The sequence below is a fragment of the Salvelinus fontinalis genome, chromosome 31 (genome assembly GCF_029448725.1).
Source record: "Salvelinus fontinalis isolate EN_2023a chromosome 31, ASM2944872v1, whole genome shotgun sequence".
NCBI lineage: Eukaryota > Metazoa > Chordata > Actinopteri > Salmoniformes > Salmonidae > Salvelinus > Salvelinus fontinalis.
In genome coordinates, this window is record NC_074695.1 from 48876164 (window position 1) to 48898857 (window position 22694).

Genomic DNA, 22694 nt, shown 5'->3' on the forward strand with positions numbered 1-22694 from the left:
ACAATGACTTAATTTCAAACAATACAGTTGACTCATACATATGTACATTGCATTAATGCAGTGCTGTTCATCCAGTTTTTTGTTTTGTGCATGCATTCACATGCCCCAAGTCATTGCATGTTTCAGGGGCCCATAATTCCCAACTTCCATTCATATACATTATGAAGAAAGTAATTAATCACCCTTCCCCTTCCTTACCCCCAAAAAACACACATCTAGTCATTGAAAATGCATTGGATTTATTACACATTAAGTGGGTCGTTCCACGAAATGGGTTCCTTTTCCGTCCCTTTGATATTTTAAGTAGACATTGTGCACCAATATTGCATTTTAAAAGCCTGTTATATTATATGAAGTGCTCTGTAATTTAGACAACATGGAGAATTCAACAAATCTCATTTTTAATATGAATAAAGACTTGAAGTGCCAAAATTCAGCATTATGATATGTCGCTCCATCAACTTTGTGTCACCTCTTAACCCCAAAATGTCTCCAAGTGTCACACCTACTCCCTCTCCAATGCTAGACATCAGCGGTGTACTAACCACCGGTCTTGGCACCATCATTACGCACACCTGCTCCCCGTCATTACACACACCTGGACCTCATTATCACCTTGATTACTCTCCCTTTATTTAGCCATCAGTACCTCAGTCAGTATTGGTTTTGTACTTTATTTTAAAGGTCAACCCTGTTACATGAACTGAATGCTTGCTTTAATGTGGTGAAATGGTTAATTTTTAAATATTTTTTTTTTAAGAAACATTGGACATCTAATAGTGAAATGCTTTTTGCTACACCTGCAGTAACATCTGGTAAATATGTGTATGTGACCAATAAAATTAGATTTTTTTTAATAGTAAAATCATAGTGTAAAGGCAGGGGAGCTGGTTCTGTATTTGGCCATTTTCTGGTGTTTTGTGGAGGAAAACTGAGCAGGTCAAGCATAACATGTCAACCCTGTTACCCATAGATAGGCTAGAACTGTTTTAACAATTTCATTTTTTGTGAAGCTTGCATTTAATTGCCACTCCCGGTTGCACACAAGCTTCCTGTCACAGGGGGATTTATGGCTGATTTAAGATGAAATTGTCAACCCTGTTACTTTATTTGACACTTAATAGGCACTTTTTTATTTATTTAACTTCGTAAAAGTTTTTTTAACATGTGCTCTTTATGACAATGTTATAATTAGGGGAATTCGATTTTATTTTATTCTTTTGCAAACTTACACTTCTCCAAAGGCACCGAATTGGTGAAACGACTCAAGTATTTACACAACAGTTCTACAGAATGTTTGTGAGATAATGGACCAGTTTTCCTAACACCTGCCCCATGTTGATATAGTGCTGTCGATCATGAAGCCTGACCTAAAAGGAGTCATTATCAGTGAGGGAAGAACTGCTTGAAATTATTGATCACAGTATTTATAAAAAATAAAAATAAAATACATATTAAACTGAATATCAATGGGTGAAATACTTAGCTAAATATCAGTGGATGAAATGGGTAGATTAAAGAAACAGGAATAATGTGAATAATTCTGAAGTAAGGAGTATACCGGTAGTCAATCAAAAGTGCAGCGTTGCCACCAGAGGGATCAAAAGCATTGGATGAAGTTGTCTTATTTTGGTCTCACCACCTGTCTCTCTTCATGTAAAAGACCAATGGTATCAAAATTGCAGACTCCATGAATAGCTGTAGAGAAGCGACATAGCAAAAGTACCGTCATTGGCATCCATCAGAAGTATCAACGACATTAGATAAGTTTTATTACTTAGATGCCCAAAAAAGTAGACAGGTTAAGGAGTAAAATTGAGATCCACACACCTTCAATCCCATTTGCTTCCTCTGATCGTGCTTAGGTTGCGCTGCCCATCACCTGGTTCATTGTGGCTGGGGTGCCTGTGGACAGATGTCGTTAGGAAGGGTAGCCTAGTGGTTAGAGCGTTGGGCTAGTAACCGAAAGGTTGCAAGTTCAAATCCCCGAGCTGACAAGGTACAAATCTGTCGTTCTGCCCCTGAACAAGGCAGTTAACCCACTGTTCCTAGGCCGTCATTGAAAATAAGAGTTTGTTCTTAACTGACTTGCCTAGTTTAAAAAAAAAAAAAAAAAAAAAAAGTAAAATGTAAGTCGCTCTGGATAAGAGCGTCTGCTAAATGACTTAAATGTAAATGTAAATGTAAATGAAAAAGAGTTGAACATGTAGTTGCATTGATCATGAGAACGGTGAGGAATCAGCCCAGAACTACACGGGAGAATCTTGTCAATGATCTCAAGGCAGCTGGGACCATAGTCATCAAGACTTTGGTAACACACTACGCCGTGAAGGACTGAAATCCTGCAGCGCCCGCAAGGTCCCCCTGCTCAAGAAAGCACATATACATGCCCGTCTGAAGTTTGCCAATGAACATCTGAATGATTCAGAGGACAACTGGGTGAAAGTGTTGTGGTCAGATGAGACCAAAATGGAGCTCTTTGGCATCAACTCAACTCGCCGTGTTTGGAGGAGGAGGAATGCTGCCTTTGACCCCAAGAACACCATCCCCACCGTCAAACATGGAGGTGGAAACATTATGCTTTGGGGATGTTTTTCTGCTAAGGGACAGGACAACTTCACCACATCAAAGGGACAATGGACGGGGCCATGTACCGTCAAATCTTGGGTGAGAACCTCCTTCCCTCAGCCAGGGCATTGAAAATGGGTCGTGAATGGGTATTCCAGCATGACAATGACCCAAAACACACGGCCAAGGCAACAAAGGAGTGGCTCAAGAAGAAGCACATTAAGGTCCTGGAGTGGCTTAGCCAGTCTCCAGACCTTAATCCCATAGCGAATCTGTGGAGGGAGCTGAAGGTTCGAGTTGCCAAATGTCGAAACCTTAATGACTTGGAGAAGATCTGCAAAGAGGAGTGGGACAAAATCCCTCCTGAGATGTGTGCAAACCGGGTGGCCAACTACAAGAAATGTCTGACCTCTGTGATTGCCAACAAGGGTTTTGCCACCAAGTACTAAGTCATGTTTTGCAGAGGGGTCAAATACTTATTTCCCTCATTAAAATGCAAATCAATTTATAACATTTTTGACATGCGCTTTTCTGGATTCGTTTGTTGTTATTCTGTCTCTCACTTTTCAAATAAACCTGCCATTAAAATTATAGACTGATCATTTCTTTGTCAGTGGGCAAACGTACAAAATCAGCAGGGGATCAAATACTTTTCCCCCTCACTGTATATACTGTATTCTATTCTATTCTACTGTATTTTAGTCTATGCCACTCCGACATTCCTTGTCCAAATATTTACACTACCGTTCCAAAGTTTGGGGTCACTTAGAAATGTCCATGTTTTTGAAAGAAAAGCCATTTTTTTGTCCATAAAAATAACATAAAATGTATCAGAAATACATTGTGGACACTGTTAATGTTGTAAATGACTATTGTAGCTGGAAATGGCTGATTTTTAATGGAATATCTAGAGGGGTAGAGGCCGATTATCAGCAACCATCACTCCTGTGTTCCAATGGCACATTGTGTTAGCTAATCCAAGTTTATCATTTTAAAAGGCTAATTGATCATTAGAAAACCCTTTTGCAATCGTGTTAGCACAGCTGATAACTGTTGTCCTGATTAAAGAAGCAATAAAACTGGTCTTTAGACTAGTTGAGTATCTGGAGCATCAGCATTTGTGGGTTTGATTACAAGCTCAAAATGGCTAGAAACAAAGAACTTTCTTCTGAAATTCGTCAGTCTATTCTTGTTCTGAGAAATGAAGGCTATAAGATGCGAGAAATTGCCAAGAAACTGAAGATCTCGTACAACGCTGTGTACTACTCCCTTCACAGAACAGTGCAAACTGGCTCTAACCAGAATAGAAAGAAGAGTGGGAGGCCCCGGTGCACAACTGAGCAAGAGGACAAGTACATTAGAGTGTCTAGTTTGAGAAACAGACACCCCACAAGTCCTCAACTGGCAGCTTAATTAAATAGTACCCACAAAACACCAGTCTCAACGTCAACAGTGAAGAGGCGACTCCGAGATGCTGGCCTTCTAGGCAGAGTTCATCTGTCCAGTGTCTGTGTTCTTTTGCCCATCTTAATCTTTTCTTTTTATTGGCCAGTCTGAGATATGGCTTTTTCTTTGCAACTCTGCTGCGAAGGCCAGCACTGACGGCCTACACCGGCCAAACCCGGACGACAATGGGCCAATTGTGCGCCGCCCTATGGGACTCCCAATCACGGCCGGATGTGATGCAGCCTGGATTCGAACCAGGTACTGTAGTGACGCCTCTTGCACTGAGATGCAGTTCCTTAGACCGCTGCGCCACTTGGAAGCCAAATGTCCCTAATGTTTGACAGTCCAGTGTTCAGTTACTTAGGGGAAGATTCTATCAATGTTAGCAAAAACCTTCTCAGAACCTTTTTAGCATGTTGAGGTGTGAAAGTTATTAGAACATTCCCTTAATGTCAAGCAGTACTTTAATGTTCTAGACATGTTTTCATTGCAAGAACATTTATGTTTCCAGATTTCTGAAGGGTTAGGAGAATATTCCATCAACGTTCCACCAAACATAAACAGAATATGATTGCCATGTTCTCTGAATATACAGTACAATATTAATGTTCTAAACAAGCTTCATGGGACGTTGAAAGAACATTCATGTGTCCAGTTTTCTGAGGGTTAGGAGAATATTTCATCAACGTCCCACAGGACATGGTTTCCATGTTCTCACAATATTAGATATTAATGTTGTAGACACGTTTCATGAGAACGTTGCGAGAACATTCCCGCATCCAGTTTTTTGAGGGTTAGGAGAACATTCCATCAACATCCCACCAAACACGGTTGCCATTTTCTCAGAATGTAACATATTGTTATAGACATGTTTCATTGGAAAGTTGCAAGAACAATTCTGTGTTCCAGTTGTCAAGACGTTTCCTGATGTTCATGAATATGGTTTCATTACATATTACGATGTGTTACAGTTGCCAGGCCCATCAAGGCCCTAAATTGTGAATCACTGATCCATTCACAGCTCTTTTAGCAAGGGATACTCACACAAACACAGCTTTTAACATACAGTGTTTTCAACTTACAGTGCCTTCAGAAAGTATTCATGACTTATTCCACATTTTGTTGTGTTACAGCCTGAAATTCAAAATGGATTAAATATGTTTTTCTCACACATTTACACACAATACCCCATAATTACAACGTGAAAACGTGTTTTAGACATTTTAGCACATGAAAATTAAATACAGAAATATGAATTTACATATGTATTTACACCCTTGAGTCAATATATGTTAGAATAACCTTTGCCAGTGATTAGATCTGTGAGTCTTTTTTGGGTAAGTCTATAAGAGCTTTGCACACCTGGATTGTACAATATTTGCACATTATTAGTTGAAAAAATTCTTCAAGCTCTGTCAAGTTGGTTGTTCAACATGGCTAGACAGCCATTTTCAATATATTTTCAAGCCGATTTATACTTAACAAAAATATGAATGCAACATTAACTCAGCAAAAAAAGAAACGTCCTCTCACTGTCAACTGCGTTAATTTTCAGCAAACTTAACATGTGTCAATATTTGTATGAACATAACAAGATTCAACAACTGAGACATAAACTGAACAAGTTCCACAGACATGTGACTAACAGAAATTGAATAATATGTCCCTGAACAAAGGGGGGGTCAAAATCAAAAGTAACAGTCAGTATCTGGTGTGGCCACCAGCTGCATTAAGTACTGCTCCTCCTCATGGACTGCACCAGATTTGCCAGTTCTTGCTGTGTGATGTTACCCCACTCTTCCACCAAGGCACCTGCAAGTTACCTGACATTTCTGGGGGTAATGGCCCTAGCCCTCACCCTCCGATTCAACAGGTCCCGGACGTGCTGAATGGGATTGAGATCCGGGCTCTTCGCTGGCCATGGCAGAACACTGACATTCCTGTCTTGCAGGAAATCACGCACAGAACAAGCAATATGGCTGGTGGCATTGTCATGCTGAAGGGTCATGTCAGGATTAGCCTGCAGAAAGGGTACCACATGAGGGAGGAGGATGTCTTCCCTGTAACGCACAGCATTGAGATTGCCTGCAATGACAACAAGCTCAGTCCGATGATGCTGTGACACACCGCCCCAGACCATGACGGACCCTCCACCTCCAAATCGATCCCGCTCCAGAGTACAGGCCTCGGTGTAAACTCATCAGGGTCTTGACCTGACTGCAATTCGGCATCGTAACCGACTTCAGTGGGCAAATGCTTAACTTCGATGGCCACTGGCACGCTGGAGAACTGTGCTCTTCATGGATAAAGCCCAGTTTAAACTGTACCGGGCAGATGGCAGTCAGCGTGTATGGCGTTGTGTGGGTGAGCGGTTTGCCCGTTGTTGTGCCATTCATCTGCCGCCATCACCTCAGCATGATAATGTACGGCCCCATGTTGCATGGATCTGTACACAATTCCTGGAAGCTGAAAATGTTCCAGTTCTTCCATGGCTGCATACTCAAAAAACATGTCACCCATTGATATCAGACCTCAGGATAAGACACAGATGCAGACAGTTCGAAATAACCATAAGTTTAATTACAAAATAGTGGGCAGGCAAACGACAGGTCAAGGGCAGGCAGAGGGTAGTAATCCAAGGCAGTGTCAAGAGATATAGAACAGCAGCCAGGCTCAGGGTCAGGCAGGCAGAATTGTCAAAAACTGGGAGAACTAGAAAACAGGAACTGACGAGAAACAGGAGTACGGGAAAAAACGCTGGTAGGCTTGACGAGACAAGATGAACTGCAACGGACAAACAGAAAGAGGAGACAGAGGGCTGTGAGACAAAGGTTTAATCCTTGATACAAGAAACATGGGATGTATACAGACGGTGGGCGGCAACAGAAGATGAACAGCAGAGGGGCTAAGGATCTTGGAGATGGGGAAAGGGCCGATAAAATGGGGGGAAAGTTTGCGGGACTCTACCTGGAGTGGCTGATCCCGAGTGGACAGCCATACTCTCTGCCCAAGATGACAGCGGGGAGCCGGTGTCCGGTGTCCGGAGCTCTCTGCCAGGTACGCCGACAGCGGCGGACGAACATCTGGCCCGAGGGTATGTCAATCTCTTCCTCTTGCTCCGGGAAGAGCGGGGGCTGATAACCCACGGAGCACTTGAAGTGCGAGAGCCCAGTGGCCGAGCAGGGAAGTGTGTTCCGGGCGTACTCCACCCATACGAGTTGCTGGCTCCAGGTGGTGGGGTTGGCCGAGATGAGGCAACGAAGAGTCATCTCCAGGTCTTGATTGGCATGCTCCGACTGGCCGTTGGATTGAGGATGAAACCCGGAGGACAGGCTGGCCGACGACCCAACGACCCAGTAATGTCGCACAGCCATTGAAGAGAAGTGGGACAACATTCCACAGGACACAATCAACAGCCTGATCAACTCTATGCGAAGGAGATGTGTAGCACTGTATGAGGCAAATGGTGGTCAGACTGGATACTGACTGGTTTTCTGATGCAGGTCACTACCTTTTTTTTAAGGTATCTGTGACCGCATATCTGTATTCCCAGTCTTGTTAAATCCAAAGATTAGGGGCTAATGAATTAATTTCAATTGACTGATTTCGTTATATGAACTATAACTCAGTAAAATCTGTGAAATTGATGCATGTTGCGTTTATATTTTTGTTCTGTGTAAATCAAAACTGTAACTAGGCCACTCGATCACTGTCTTCTTGATAAGAAGTGTAGATTTGGCCTTGTTTTAGTTTATTGTCCTGATGACATGTGAGAGACCCACCTGTTTTGAGCCCCACATTTTTAGCAAAATATCTAAATCATAAAAGATATGTATATGCATTTTTTTGGGGGGGGCTTGCCTGTTTTGCGTGTACATTTTGGCATTAATACGTGTCACATATCAGTTTGCAAACAATGGGCAAAAAAATATATAACTGAGTTAATAAAGCCGCATACAAACATGGTCTATTTTTAGTTTTCTTGAGTAATTTTGGAGTAGCTCCAAAATGCAGGTGTTTCAGCCTAGTTCAGTGCTTTCTATGGTGGTGGGGCGAGCCAGCAGAAAATAGGAGCATTGCGCCGTGATTGGCTCACTGTTCCGTCACTCATGGGGACACTACGTCATTGCCAAGTTTAAATCCTTAGTAAGGGTAGACATCCAAAATTTCAGCCCTTTGGGTCTTGCCATATAGTTAAATTACAAGTGCCCTTCAAAAAGGCTCAAGGTCATTGGCCACAGATAAAATGACTCAAATCACGTTATATGTAGAGTATCTTTGATTGGACTGATCATGTCAACATCTTACTTTCAAAGTCTTAGCTAGCAGTCATCATCATGAATCAAGTCGACAATCTACTGGCAAATCCTTGTCATATGAACAGAAATAATGTAGAGAAATTATAGAAAAAATATCGTATCGGTGCTCATCGGCCATTGGACATAAAGATTACACAACAATTTGGAAAGATGGTGTCGAAGAACATGGCTGACATTTTACCAACCAATTGTGCTATTTTGTTAGTTGTTTTGCGTTTTGTGTTACTTATTTTGTACATAATGATGCTGCTAGCGTCTCTTATGACCGAAAATAACTTCTGGACATCAGAACAGCGATTACTCACCGCGGACTGGAAGAAACTTTTTCCTCTAACGAGTCCGACAAGAAGGATATACTGCTTTCACTGGAACAGGCCCAGATCCCCATCATTTGCTTGAAGAAAAGACGCAGGAAAAGGAGCCGCAGATCGGGCTGCCTTCTGTGAATCCGTAGGCGAGCAAATAAACTCCCACTGCCATCCGTTCTTCTTGCTAACGTGCAATCATTGGAAAATAAAATTGATGACTTACGATTAAGATTATCCTACCAACGGGACATTAAAAACGGTAATATCTTATGTTTCACCGAGACATGGCTGAACGACGATACGGATAATATAGAGCTGGCGGGATTTCCCATGCACCGGCAGAACAGAGAAGCTATGTCTGGTAAGATGAGGGGTGGGGGTGTGTCTATTTGTCAAAAACAGCTGGTGCGCAATGTCTAATATTAAAGAAGTCTCGAGGTATTGATCGCCTGAGGTAGAGTACCTTATGATAAGCTGTAGACCCCACTATCTACCAAGAGAGTTCTCATCTATATTAATCGTAGCTGTCTATTTACCACCACAGAACGAACCTGGCACTAAGACCGCTCTCATCCAACTCTATAAGGCCCTAAGCAAACAAGAAAATGCTCACCCAGAAGCAGCGCTCCTAGTGGCCAGGGACTTTAATGCGGGCAAACTTAAATCCGTTTTACCAAATTTTTACCAGCATGTCAAATGTGCAACCAGAGGAAAATCCTAGACCACATTTACTTCACACAAAGAGATGCATACAAAGCTCTCCTCTGCCCTCCATTTGGCAAATCTGACCACAATTCCATCCTCCTGATTTATGCTTACAAGCCAAAACTAAAGCAGGAAGTACCAGTGACTCGCTTAATACGGAAGTGGTCAGATGACATGGATGCTACACTACACTGAAATATGTTCCGGGATTCATCCAATGACATTGAGGAGTACACCACCTCAGTCATCAACTTCATCAATAAGTGCATCGACGACTTTGTCCCCACAGTGAGCGTACGTACGTACATATCCCAACCAAAAGCCATGGATTACAGGCAACATCCGCATCGCGCTAAAGGCTAGAGCTGCCGCTTTCAAGTAGCGGGAGACTAATCCGGACGCTTATAAGAATTCCCTCTATGCCGTCAGACGAACCATCAAACAAGCAAAGCGTCAATACAGGATTAAGATTGAATCCTACTACACCGGCTCTGATGTTCATCAGATGTGGCAGGGCTTGAAAACTATTACGGACTACAAAGGGAAACCCAGACGCGAGCTGCTTAGTGACTTGAGCCTACCAGACGAGCTAAATGCCTTTTATGCTCGCTTCGAGACAAGCATCACTGAAGCATGCACAAGAGTACCAGCTGTTCTGGATGACTGTGTGATAACGCTCATGGTAGCCGATGTGAACAAAACCTTTAAACAGGTCAACATTCACAAAGCCCAGACGGATTACCAGGACGTGTACTCAAAGCATGCGCGGACCAACTGTCAAGTGTCTTCACTGACATTTTCAACCTCTCCCTGACCGAGCCTGTAATACCTAAATGTTTCAAGCAGACCACCATAGTCCCTGTGCCCAAGGAAGTGAAGGTAACCTGCCTAAATGATTACGGTATGATTGCGGCATTGTTAACACATTGTTTGTGGCCGGTGAGTGCTTGTTTGCAAACTTTTTTGTACAGCTTTGACAGTGCTACCGATAGTAGTTGTGGCGCTTGGCTTCCACTTGCAAATTCAGCACACACAACATTCTATAATAGAATTGTGTTATTTGACGTTAAATTAAAAAGCTTATTTAACGCGTCAAATAGTGTTATATGGCATGTATCTTTTTTGACACGCAAAGTCCCAATTGGCGTTTCATGTGCCTCACCCTAATAATTTGGTCTATTTTCACCTCTTAATTTCGCCTACTGTTCTAACTTGGTGTTGCACATGTAGCCTATAACCTGTTTTAGAGAAATGTAATCATTGAATATTGTAAGAGCTTTCATTGTCTGTTTATATGCCCCCTTTATTTTTCCTACGTTTCTGACTTGGTGTACATGGAGTATACTGTAAGAACGAACAATGTTCTGAATTCTGTTGCTGTACATTTAAAAAGTGCTGAACAAATACTTATATTGACTATGTCCGTCGTCGCTCACTCATTGTCTTAATCGAAATTACGGATTGTCTCTTATCCACTTGTCGTCCCCTTATGCCATAGTTTGTACATTTCAATTGTCAGTAGAAACCACATTTGTTTAAGCAAGTCAGCCATGTCAGCTATGTTTTTTTAAAGGCAGTAAATGAGGCTGCCAGACAAGGCTCCGCTGATAGCTAGGTGTAGCAGTGGTAAGGTGTTGGGACTGCTGTTCGGACTCTGCTGTTGGGACAGCTTTATGTAGGCCCTAACAGTTTGTGGGCACTGTTTGTGACTGTTATAGTGCAATTCATGTATTGTTTAGTGTTGCATTGTGTAGTGGCTTTGCTGGCATGCATCCCAATTATTATTATTATTTTTTGCCCCATCAAGATTTACATGCTAAAATCTCCACTGTCTGTTGGAAAGCACCATGTTTTTCCCTAGGATTTTGCCTGTGCTTAGCTATATTCCATTCCTTTTTATATAAAAAAAACCTTGCTGATGAAAAGCATACCCATAATATGATGCAGCCACCACGTTTGAAAATATGAAGAATGGTACTCAGTGATGTGTTGTGTTGGATTTGCCCCAAACATAACCTTTTATATTCAGGACATGAAGTTCATTTGTTTGTCAAACTTTTTTTAAATTGTACTGTTGTGCCTTATTGTAAACAGGAAGCATATTTTGGAATATTTTTATTCTGTACAGACTTCCTTCTTTTCACTCTATCATTTAGGTTAGTATTTTGGAGTAACTACAATGTTGTTGATCTATCCTCAGTTTTCTCATATCACAACCATTAAACTCACCATTAAACTCACCATTAAACTCATGGCCTCATGGTGAAATCCCTGAGCAGCTTCCTTCCTCTCTGGCAACTGAGTTAGAAAGGACGCATGTCTCTTTGTAGTGACTGAGTGTATCGGTACACCATCCAAAGCCTAAAGAATAACTGCACAATGCTCAAAGAGAACTGTTTCTTTATTTTTACACATCTACCAAGCAGTGCCTTTCTTTGCGAGGCATTGGAAAAACCTCCCTGGTCTTTGTGGTTGAATCTGTGCTTGAAATTCTACTTGATTGAGGGACCTTACAGATAGTTGTATGTGTGGGGTACAGAGATGGGCAGTCATTCAAAAATCATGTTAACCACTATTATTGATCACGGACTGAGTCCATGCAACTTATTATGTGATTTGTTAAGCCCAGTTTTACTCCTAAAGTGATTTAGCCTTGCCATAACAAAGGGTTTGAATACTTATTGACTCAACACATTTCAGCTTTTAAGTTTCTATTAATTTCTACAATTTTCTAAAACAAAATTTTATGTTGACATTATGTGTAGATCAGTGACACAAAATCTCAATTTAATACATTTTAAATTCATGTGTGTAGATCAGTGACACAAAATCTCAATTTAAGACATTTTAAATTCAGGCTATAACACAACAAAATGTGGGAAGGGATGTGAATACTTTCTGAAGACTCTGTACTTGACACACTGAGATACAGTTGACGTCGGAAGTTTACATACACTTAGGTTGAAGTCATTTTAAAAATCGTTTTTCAACCACTCCATAAATTTCTTGTTAACAAAATATAGTTTTGTCAAGTCGGTTAGGACATGTATTTTGTGCATGACACAAGTCATTTTTCCAACAATTGTTTACAGACAGATTATTTAGCTTATAATTTACCAAATCACATGTCCAGTGGGTCAGAAGTTTACATACACTAAGTTGACTGTGCCTTCAGCTTGGAAAATTCCAGAAAATGATGTCATGACTTTAGAAGCTTCTGATAGGCTAATTGACATAATTTGAGTCAATTGGAGGTGTACCTGTGGATGTATTTCAAGGCCTACCTTCAAACTCAGTGTCTCTTTGGTTGACATCATGGGAAAATCAAAAGAAATCCGCCAAGACCTCAGAAAAAAATGTGTAGACCTCCACAAGTCTGGTTAATCTTTGGGAGCGTATTTATTTTTATTTTATTTAACTAGGCAAGTCCGTTAAAAACAAATTCTTATTTACAATGTCGGCCTACCCCGGACAAACCCGGATGACGCTGGGCCAATTGTGCGCCGCCATATGGGACTGCCAGGGACTGTTGCACTGAGATGCAGTGCCTTAGACCGCTGCGACACTCGGGAGCCCAATGGGATACAGATGGCGCCGACAGAGATGGTCACCTCGCTTCAGGTCCTTAGAAAACTATGCAGTTATTTGTTTTTTATGTACTATTTCTTACATTGCCAGCCCAGAAAATCTCGTGTTATTTCATACAGCCGGGAAGAACTATTGGATAAAAAGCGATGTCAACTTACCATCATTACGACCACGAAGACGTCTTTCCCGAAGAGGATCCTTTGATCGGACCTCCACCCTGGACATGTGATCTTATCCCAGAGGCCGACCCAAAACAACGTGGTCGCCGCAGGACAGGCAGATGGAGTGGCCTACTGGTCAGACTCAGAAGGCAAGCACACCATCCACCGCTTCCTAGTATATTACTCGCCAATGTCCAATCTCTAGATCACAAGGTGGACGAAATTAGGACACAAGTTGCCTTCCAGAGAGGAATCATAGATTGTAACATTCTCTGTTTCACGGAAACATGGCTCACTCGGGATACGTTGTCAGAGTCGGTACAGTCACCCGGTTTCTTCACACATCGCGCCGACAGAAACAAACATCTCTCTGGTAAGAAGAAGGGCGGGTGTGTATGCCTTATGATTAACGACTCATGTGCATCGGAGATGTTGTACCCACTGTGACTATTAAAACCTTCCCTAACCAGAAACCGTGGATGAATGGCAGCATTCCCGCAAAACTGTAAGCGCTAACAACCGCTTTTAATCATGGAAGGCGACCGGAAACATGACCGAATGCAAACAGTGCAGCTATTCCCCCCCACAAGGCAATCAAACAAGCAAAGCGTCAGTATAGAGACAAAGTATAGTCACAATTCAACGGCTCAAACACGAGACGTATGTGGCAGGGTCTACAGTGAATCACGGATTACAAATATAAAACCAGCCCCGTCGCAAACATCGACGTCTTCCTCCCAGACAAATTAAACAACTTCTTTGCTCGCTTTGAGGATAATACAGTGCCACTGACACGGTCCTCTACCAAAGCCTGTGGGCTCTCCTTCTCCGTGGCCAACGTGAGTAAAACATGTAAATGTGTTAACCGTTGCAAGGCTGCCGGCCCAAACGGCATCCCTAGCCGCGTCCTCAGAGCATCCGCAGACCAGCTGGCTGGTGTGTTTACGGACATATTCAACCAATCCCTATCCCACTCTGTTGTCCCCACATGCTTCAAGATGGCCATTGTTCCTGTTCTCAAGAAAGTTAAGGTAACTGAACTAAATGACTATCGCCCCATTGCACTCACTTCTGTCATCATGAAGTGCTTTGAGAGACCAGTCAAGGATCATATAACCTCCACCCTACCTGATACCCTAGACCCAGTCCAATTTGCTTACCGCCCCACTGAAGATGCAATTGCCATCACACTGCACACTGAGAAATACCTATGTAAGAATGCTGTTCATTGACTACAGCTCAGCATTTAACACCATAGTACCCTCCAAACCCGTCATTAAGCTCGAGACCCCGGGTCTCGTCCCCGCCCTGTGCAACTGGGTCCTGGAATTTCTGACGGGCCGCCCCCAGGTGGTGAAGGTAGAAACAACATCTCCACCCCGCTGATCCTCAACACTGGGGCCCCACAAGGGTGCGTTCTCAGCCCTTTCCTGTACTCCCTGATCACCCATGACTGCGTGGCCATGCACGCTTCCAACTCGATCATCAAGTTTGTAGACGACACTAGAGTGGTAGGCCTGGTTACCAATAACGACGAGATGGCCTACAGGGAGGAGGTGAGGGCCCTTGTAGTGTGGTGTTAGGAAAATAACTTAACATCAACAAGGGAGATGATCGTGGACTACAAGAAACAGCAGAGGGAGCACCCCCCCCCATCCACATCCACATCGACGGGACAGTAGTGGAGCAGGTGGAAAGTTTTAGGTTCCTCAGCGTACACATCACAGACAAACTGAAATGGTCCACTCACACAGACAGCGTGGTGAAGAAGGCTCAACAGCGCCTCTTCAACCTCAGGAGGCTGAAGAAATTTGGCTTGTCATCTAAAACACTAACCTTTCCAAAAGCACAATCGAGAGCATCCTGTCGGGCTGTATCACCGCCTGGTATGGCAATTGCACCGCCCTCAACCGCAAGACTCTCCAGAGGGTAGTGCAGTCTGCACAACGCATCACCGGGGGAAAACTAAATGCCCTTCAGGACACCTACAGCACCCGATGTCACAGGAAGGCCAAAAAGACCATCAAGGACAACAACCACCCGAGCCACTGCTTGTTCACCCCGGTTCATCCAGAAGGCGAGGTCAGTACAGGTGCATCAAAGCGGGGACCGAGAGACTGAAAAAGCTTCTATCTCAAGGACATCAGACTGCTAAACAGCAATCACTAACACAGAGAGGCTGCTGCCAACATAGAGACTCAAATCTCTGGCCACTTAAATAAATTGACTTAATGTCAAAAGATTTTATAAAGGTTTTAGGTAAATTATTAAATCATTCTACCCGGAAACTTAACCCTTAGGGATTAAAGGTTATGTAGCATGGACAATGAGTAATTAAAAATAATAAACACCTGGGAAGAGAGGAATGCATGTGTGTGCCGAAAGAAAACAAAGAGGAGCCTTAACCTTTGTTTGAACCGACCCGGCTATAACTCTGTGGAGATAAGATAGGACAGGGAGAGCCCCTCCAGGTTTCCCTTATCTGGGGGGGACTGGAACTGTCAGCTGGGTAGTGATCAACTGTGGTGAGAATTGTAGAGAAGTAGAAAGCTCTCCTAATGTTAGTGTGTATGTATGTGCGTATATTAAGAGAATGTTATAAAGGGAACATCATTGTATATGCACAGGAGCGCTCTCGTAAATACATTTTCTGACTATCGTAGCTGGGCCTCCGTCTGATTAATTTCAACCAGTTTCCTACAAATTCTGGGTTTCAGGCCGAGTAGTTAATTGAATTGGGTTTATGAACATCGAGAACAAAATTCTCGTGACACTTAATAAAGGTATCACTAGTCACTTTAAATAACACCACTTTAATAATGTTTTCATGTCCTACATTACTCATCTCATATGTATATACTGTATTCTATGCCATCTACTGCATCTTGCCTATGCCGCACGCCATCGCTCATCCATATATTTATATGTACATATTCTATTCATCCTTTTACATTTGTGTGTATAAGGTAGTTGTTGTGAATTTGTTCGATTACTTGTTAGATATTAAACTGCATAGTCGGAATTAGAAGCACAAACATTTCGCTACACTCGCGTTAATATCTGCTAACCATGTGTATGTGACCAATATTTTTATTTGATTTGATTTCTCAGGATCAACCACAAAATGGACCCGTTGATTGGCAAAGCAGCTTACACCATTGGACTCACTCGAGAACAACTCTTCTCCCTGCTGCCCAGTGAACTGACAATGTGGGTCGATCCATTTGAGGTGTCCTTTCGGATAGGGGAGGATGGCTCCATTTGTGTCCTCTACGAGTCCACTCTACCGGTGTCAACTAATGCCAACACAACAGACATGATCAGCTGCAAGGAAGAAATTAGATTCGAGAGGTCAAGCCCCTCCAGTCTCAGGCTAATATTTCTTTACGTTCAGAGCTTTACCTGGGCACTTGTGTATCACTTCTGCCTAACCTTTTGTTGTAATTAATTCTGACATTTAAGATTTTAGTATTACTGCCTAACCCCAAATTGTTTATTGTGAATTTCATCTGTAAATGATCTGTAAATGATCCACTGTCCCGAAACAAAAGTTAAACAGATTTATTTTAAAAATGGTCAGGTTCTTGTGTATTTGTAATAAATTCCTCATACGCAATTGTTTTGTGATGGTTTCTCTACCAACAATGGTCTTGTGGTGGGCAGGATCATGATTGTGTTCAGTAGGCATGAAAACAGGAAACATTGACACAGAAAATGAAAATGCATGTTCTTATTGGAAACATCTATTATTCTCCTGTTTAGTGCTTACTGAACACGACCCGGTTGATTGTGTATCACTCATTTGATCTGTTACAGCAATGAACCATTTCCACATACTTACCTTTTGCAGTAAGACAGACACACTCATTAAAGCAGCAGCGTTTCAGTGTCTAGGTACAACTAGTCCTGTGTAACAGGTCCTACAAAGACTCCCCTGAAACCTAGATATTTAAATATCTAAAGCAGCTTTCACTGGAAGCACATCTCTGTTGAAGTAATCAAATGATATCCTCAAACACATGGAGGCCAAGATTCTAAGTAGAAAATAAATGGGGAATACATTATGGAAAATGTCAGTCACACCTTACACAAAAACAATACATTTTTTGTGAGCATGTTTGTATCTACTATATGTCAGATATTAACATTATATACACTCACAGAACAGTGTATTAGGTACACCACACCGTTCACGAAAATGGATCGCTCCTACAGAGAGTGAGTCACTGTGGCTGTGGCTTGCTATATTGCTATATAAAGCAGGCATCGAGGCATTCAGTTACTGTTTGATTGAACGTTAGAATGGGCAAAACGAGAGACCCAATTGACTTTGATTGTGGTATGATTGTCGGTGCCAGGTGCACAGGATCCAATACCTCAGAAACGACCACCCTCCTGGGCTTTTCACGCACAACTTTACCGAGAATGGTGCGACAAACAAAAAACATCCAGTCAGCGGATGTTTCACCTGTGGGTGAAAACAGCTCGTTGATGAGAGAGGTCGAATGAGAATGGCAAGAATCGTGCAAGTTAACAGGCAGGCCACAAACAGACAAATAATGCCACAGTGCAACTGTAGTGTGCAGAACAGCATCTCGGAACACACAACTCGTCGATCCTTGTCACCGATGGGCTATTGCAGCAGACGACCATACCGGTTCCCACTCCTATCAGCTAAAAACAAGAAGCCACTCCAGTGGGCACGCGATCTCCAATACTGGACAATTGAGGAGTGGAAAAACATTGCCTGGAACATGACAGTAAGTTCAGTTTACTTGAGTGGCCTGGTCAGTCCTCAGACCTCAACCCAATAGAGAATCTTTGAGATGAGATGGAGCGGGCTGTTCACAGCATGAATGTACCGCCATCCAATCTGCAAGCACTGTGTGATGCCATCGTATCAGCATGGACCAACATCCCTGTGGAATGTTTCCGACACCTTGTAGAATGCCCCGAAGGATTCAGGCTGTTCTGGAGGCGAAGGAGGATCCGACCCGGTACTCGATGGGTGTACCTAATAAACTGTCCGGTTAGTGTATATTGTCTCTGGGAATTCACTTCTAGGACTGCACATCTGCTGTATAAAACATTTACCAAAGACCTCATCTCACCACCTTCGAATATGTACAAGTGAGATTTGCAAAAGTATGCTGACAGTATGATGAATATTATAAATGAATGACTAATAATAATGTGTCACGCCCTGACCATAGTAAGCTGTTTATTCTCTGTGTTGGTTGGGCTTGGGTGGGTCATCTAGGTGTTTTTGGATTTCTATGGTAGCCTGATATGGTTCCCAATCAGAGGCAGCTGTTTATCATTGTCTCTGATTGGGGATCATATTTAGGTTGCCATTTCCTCATGTGTGTTTGTGGGATCTTGTTGCCTGAGTGCACAACAGTAGCGTCACGTTTAGGTTTGTGCTTGTTTTGCTTTGCTGAGTTTCGGTTTATTAAAAATATGTGGAACTCTACTCACGCTGCGCCTTGGTCTACTCATTACGACGAGCGTGACTTAATGGAAATTATACCATCTTGTTATTGCATAAAAATTATTTTAGATATCTCACATAAACCATGCCAATTGGAATAATGAGGCATGGAAAAACATAAGAACAAATAAGGATATAAACCATGCCACATAAACCATGCCAGAGGAGAACCTTGTACTGTATAAATTTTCAAGGAAAATGGAGGAAAACTGTCAAGGTACTCAGGATGAGGAATGGTTTTAATTTGTGTTAAAGCAAATGAGAGATAGTTGAATCATTTATGTCTACAGCCTAGTTTGAGCACAACAGTTTAAACAAGCCTTACATATACTTTTAGGTACGCATTTGTCTTAATATTGGCTTCTCCCTTAGTTGGACACGCTCTCAAGTAAACTGTTATCACATGAACCAAGTATGAGCATCTCTGGATGTGGACACCTGCAGAGTCTGAAAACATTATAGGAGATGCTAGACAGTAGATGGTGACTTGTAACAAACACTTCTACACAAAACGTGCAAATAAAACCACAAGAGACCAGGGGAAACCTTTTTGATTGTGTTTTTTAAGTCAGAAAGGGAGGTGTTAGTAAGAAGAATAGATTCCCTTTTCATTGCTTGCTTTGGCATTAGATTTTATAATCACTTCATGCAAAAGGGTTCTGTTCAAAATTCCAGTAATCATATCCCATTGCTCTTTACTTTTAGGTTCCATTTCTCTCCACTCTGTCCACACCATTCAGTATTTTCCAGATAAACAGTTATTATTTTTTAAAAGCCAGCCTTTTTCCATTAACTTTTTTCCGACATACATAGCACAGCGGGTTTGTCAGTCCATCCAATATGGACAAAGGTCTTATTTTTCGTTCAAAATGAACCTTTCCAACATAATGGTTTATTTCATGGGGATGCAGGTGTCTGTGCCAACAGGTTGGGCATGCTACAGCATAAAAATGGCAAACAAGTGGGTGTGATATGCATTTGTTTGTAGTATTTATTGTTTTGTTCGGCGTCTTTTCAAAGAAATAGAAAATGTACGCCCACCACGCTACGCCTTGGTCCTCTTCCTTCAACAGCCGTGACAGAGATGAGAAGGCTACTTTGACAGCAAGTATTTGGTTAAGGTTGTTTCTTATTCTTGCTCAGTACTGCAGTGGCAGCTTCTCTTTCAAACTGGATGGAAAATGATCCTCCTGCTCACTCAGGTCTCAGCTCTATACTCACAGCCCTAGCCCGCTCTCCTCAGTACTGCTCTGCCCCCCTCCCAGCTGTTAGACACAATGATGAACCTGAGGACTTTCTTTTTCACCATCATTCTGGTGCCGTGGATGCTTTCTTCTGCAGCAATACATGGAAGCAAGGAAACCTAGGAAACCTAAGGTAATTTTTGAAGTGAATATCTTTTGTAAATACCAATTTTGATTATTTGATTTTGTTTAGGGTTTATGAACATGTTTTTTGGGGGCACGATCCCATACCTCTAAACTTTCTTAGCAGAATTTGTTCTACAATTTTGAAGCTTAAGGTTTGCATATGAAAGTCCCATGTACAAGGTGCCAAACCCTAACCCTACATAAATGAGTCAACATAATACTTTTAGTTTGAAGACTATACCTTGGGAGTCTGAGAATACAAAAACACTTGCTCAGCAGATGATGAAGCTGTTTGTAAAACATAATTGGTGTGAATTAAATGACCCAGCTTATGTCTTGGAGACCTTTTTTCGAAACAATTCCACAGAAAGAGGTTGTGACAGTCCCAGACTATGACACTACTGGAGACTCAGATACAAGCCCAGAAGCAGCTCCTAAAGAAGAGGGTGGTGAGTTTATTTACTCAAATTCAAGCTATTCACAACCACTTATTTATTAATACCATACGCTAGGTCTGATGAGCCATTTCTTTTTCATTCAATTTGTGAATGCAGTAAAAAAAAAAAAAAAAAACACATTACAGCAGGAATGTTAAACGTTGTGTCCTGATAACTACCATGGCACAATCATATGTTAGGTTTCTATAAGAATGAAGAGAGATGAATACAAGGAGGGATTACTTGGCTGATCGATAGGAAAACTTAAGGAGAATGCATTTAAGGGACATGGCAATTTTTTTCAGAGCTGCCCACGTGCCTGCTGTGTGTATGTCTGACTGGGTCGGTGTACTGTGAGGTCTCCCCTGAGATGACTGCAGTTCCATCCCTGCCCAAGGAAACTGCATATCTCTACGCACGCTACAACAAAATGACCAAAACCACCAACAAAGACTATGCAGACATTGGTTAGTGGAACACTGTCCCTTTATCTATTAGAGTAACTTTGTAACACTGTGGACATTTCTTTGACCAAATGTAAGATGTTATTCACTTCTCACTTCCTTTTTCAGTGAACATCTCTAAAGTTGATGGTCTTTAACGTTTTACTGCAACCTTGAGAAGAATCGATCTGATTGGGAACCTAATCTCTGAGATAGAAGATAAAGCTTTCTCAAAGTTTGCACTCCTTGAAGAGCTCAATATCTCAGAGAACAAGCTGGCCAAACTACCCATGTTACCTGCCAAACTCGTGTCCTTCAATGACAATAACAACCAACTTACAACCAAGGGTGTAAAATCAACTGCTTTTAAGGTAAGCCAGGAAGTCACTCCAAGATCCTGGAGCATACATTCTTCTTACATACAGTAAATATGTACAGTCTGAGTAATGGTTGCCTTGAATGTCAATATAATTTGAACAACAATTTCCATGGCTAACATTAATCTTACCTGCAATACCCTGCAGCATGTAAACATACAACAAACATATTTTCTCTGAAACTCACTAAAATGGCGTACCGCTACCTTGGCAATAACGAGCTGGAGACGATACCACAACTTTCAGAGTCTCCACATTGTGCACCTATATGTCTGTTAACAACTATCCCTCCCACAGCAATAACATTTGGACAAATATGTATCTTTCACCTAACACATTTTAGAGTATACATGTATGTATATGTTCAGGTAAATGCAGAATAATATATATAACAGAACAAAAAAGTCATTACAAGCCAACATCTGTCTTCTAATGCACTCCCCTTGCAGAACAGTAATATCACCACACTATCAGATGAGACCTTCTGCCAAGGCAACAATACTCAGTACATCAGAGCCAACATGGAGGAGGTGAGACTGGACGGCAACCCTCTAATGCTGGCCAAGCATCCCAACAGCTTTGTCTGCCTTAGGGCCATGCCCATTGGACCGTACCACTGAACCAGTGGGATATAGAGGACCAAAATACTACAGTGAGTGGTTCCCTTGTGGCAAGGACTAACTAATGTAATGCACAGGTCAGTAGATAATAGCGCAGGGTAGAGTCCAGTGTGTGTATATATCTAGTTAGTGCAAAAAATTGTCAATGCAGGTAGTCCGGATAGCCATTTGATACATTTTAGTCTTGTGTAGCAGTCTTATGGCTTGGGGGTAGAAGCTGTTCAGTGTCCTGTTGGTTCCAGACTACCATCAAGGAAGACAAGGAGAGGGAGGTGGAGAGGGAGACAAAATAAATAAGTGAGTGGGTATAGTGAGAGAGAAATAAAAGAGTGAGAGTGGGTCAGAGGGTAAAAATAGAGGGTAAAAATAGAGGGTAAACATTTGAGTGAGGAAAAAGGATGAGAGAAGGTCAGATGTAGAGTGATAGAATATGAGAGGGAGAGGATAAGGGAGGGAGAGGATAAGGGGGGGAGAGGATAAGGGGGGGAGAGGATAAGGGGGGGAGAGGATAAGGGGGGGGAGAGGATAAGGGGGGGAGAGGATAAGGGGGGGGGAGGATAAGGGGGGGGAGAGGATAAGGGGGGGAGAGGATGAGGGAGGGGGAGAGGATAAGGGAGGGGGAGATGATAAGGGAGGGGGAGAGGATAAGGGAGGGGGAGAGGATAAGGGAGGGGGAGAGGATAAAGGAGGGGGAGAGGATAAAGGAGGGGGAGAGGATAAAGGAGGGGGAGAGGATAGGAGGGGGAGAGGATAAGGGAGGGAGAGGATAGGAGGGGGAGAGGGAAAGGGGAAGTTGGCAGCAGAGGTGCTGACTAGTCCTTGCTTCTGCCCGTGGCTCAGAGAGATTAAAGAGTTAGAGGA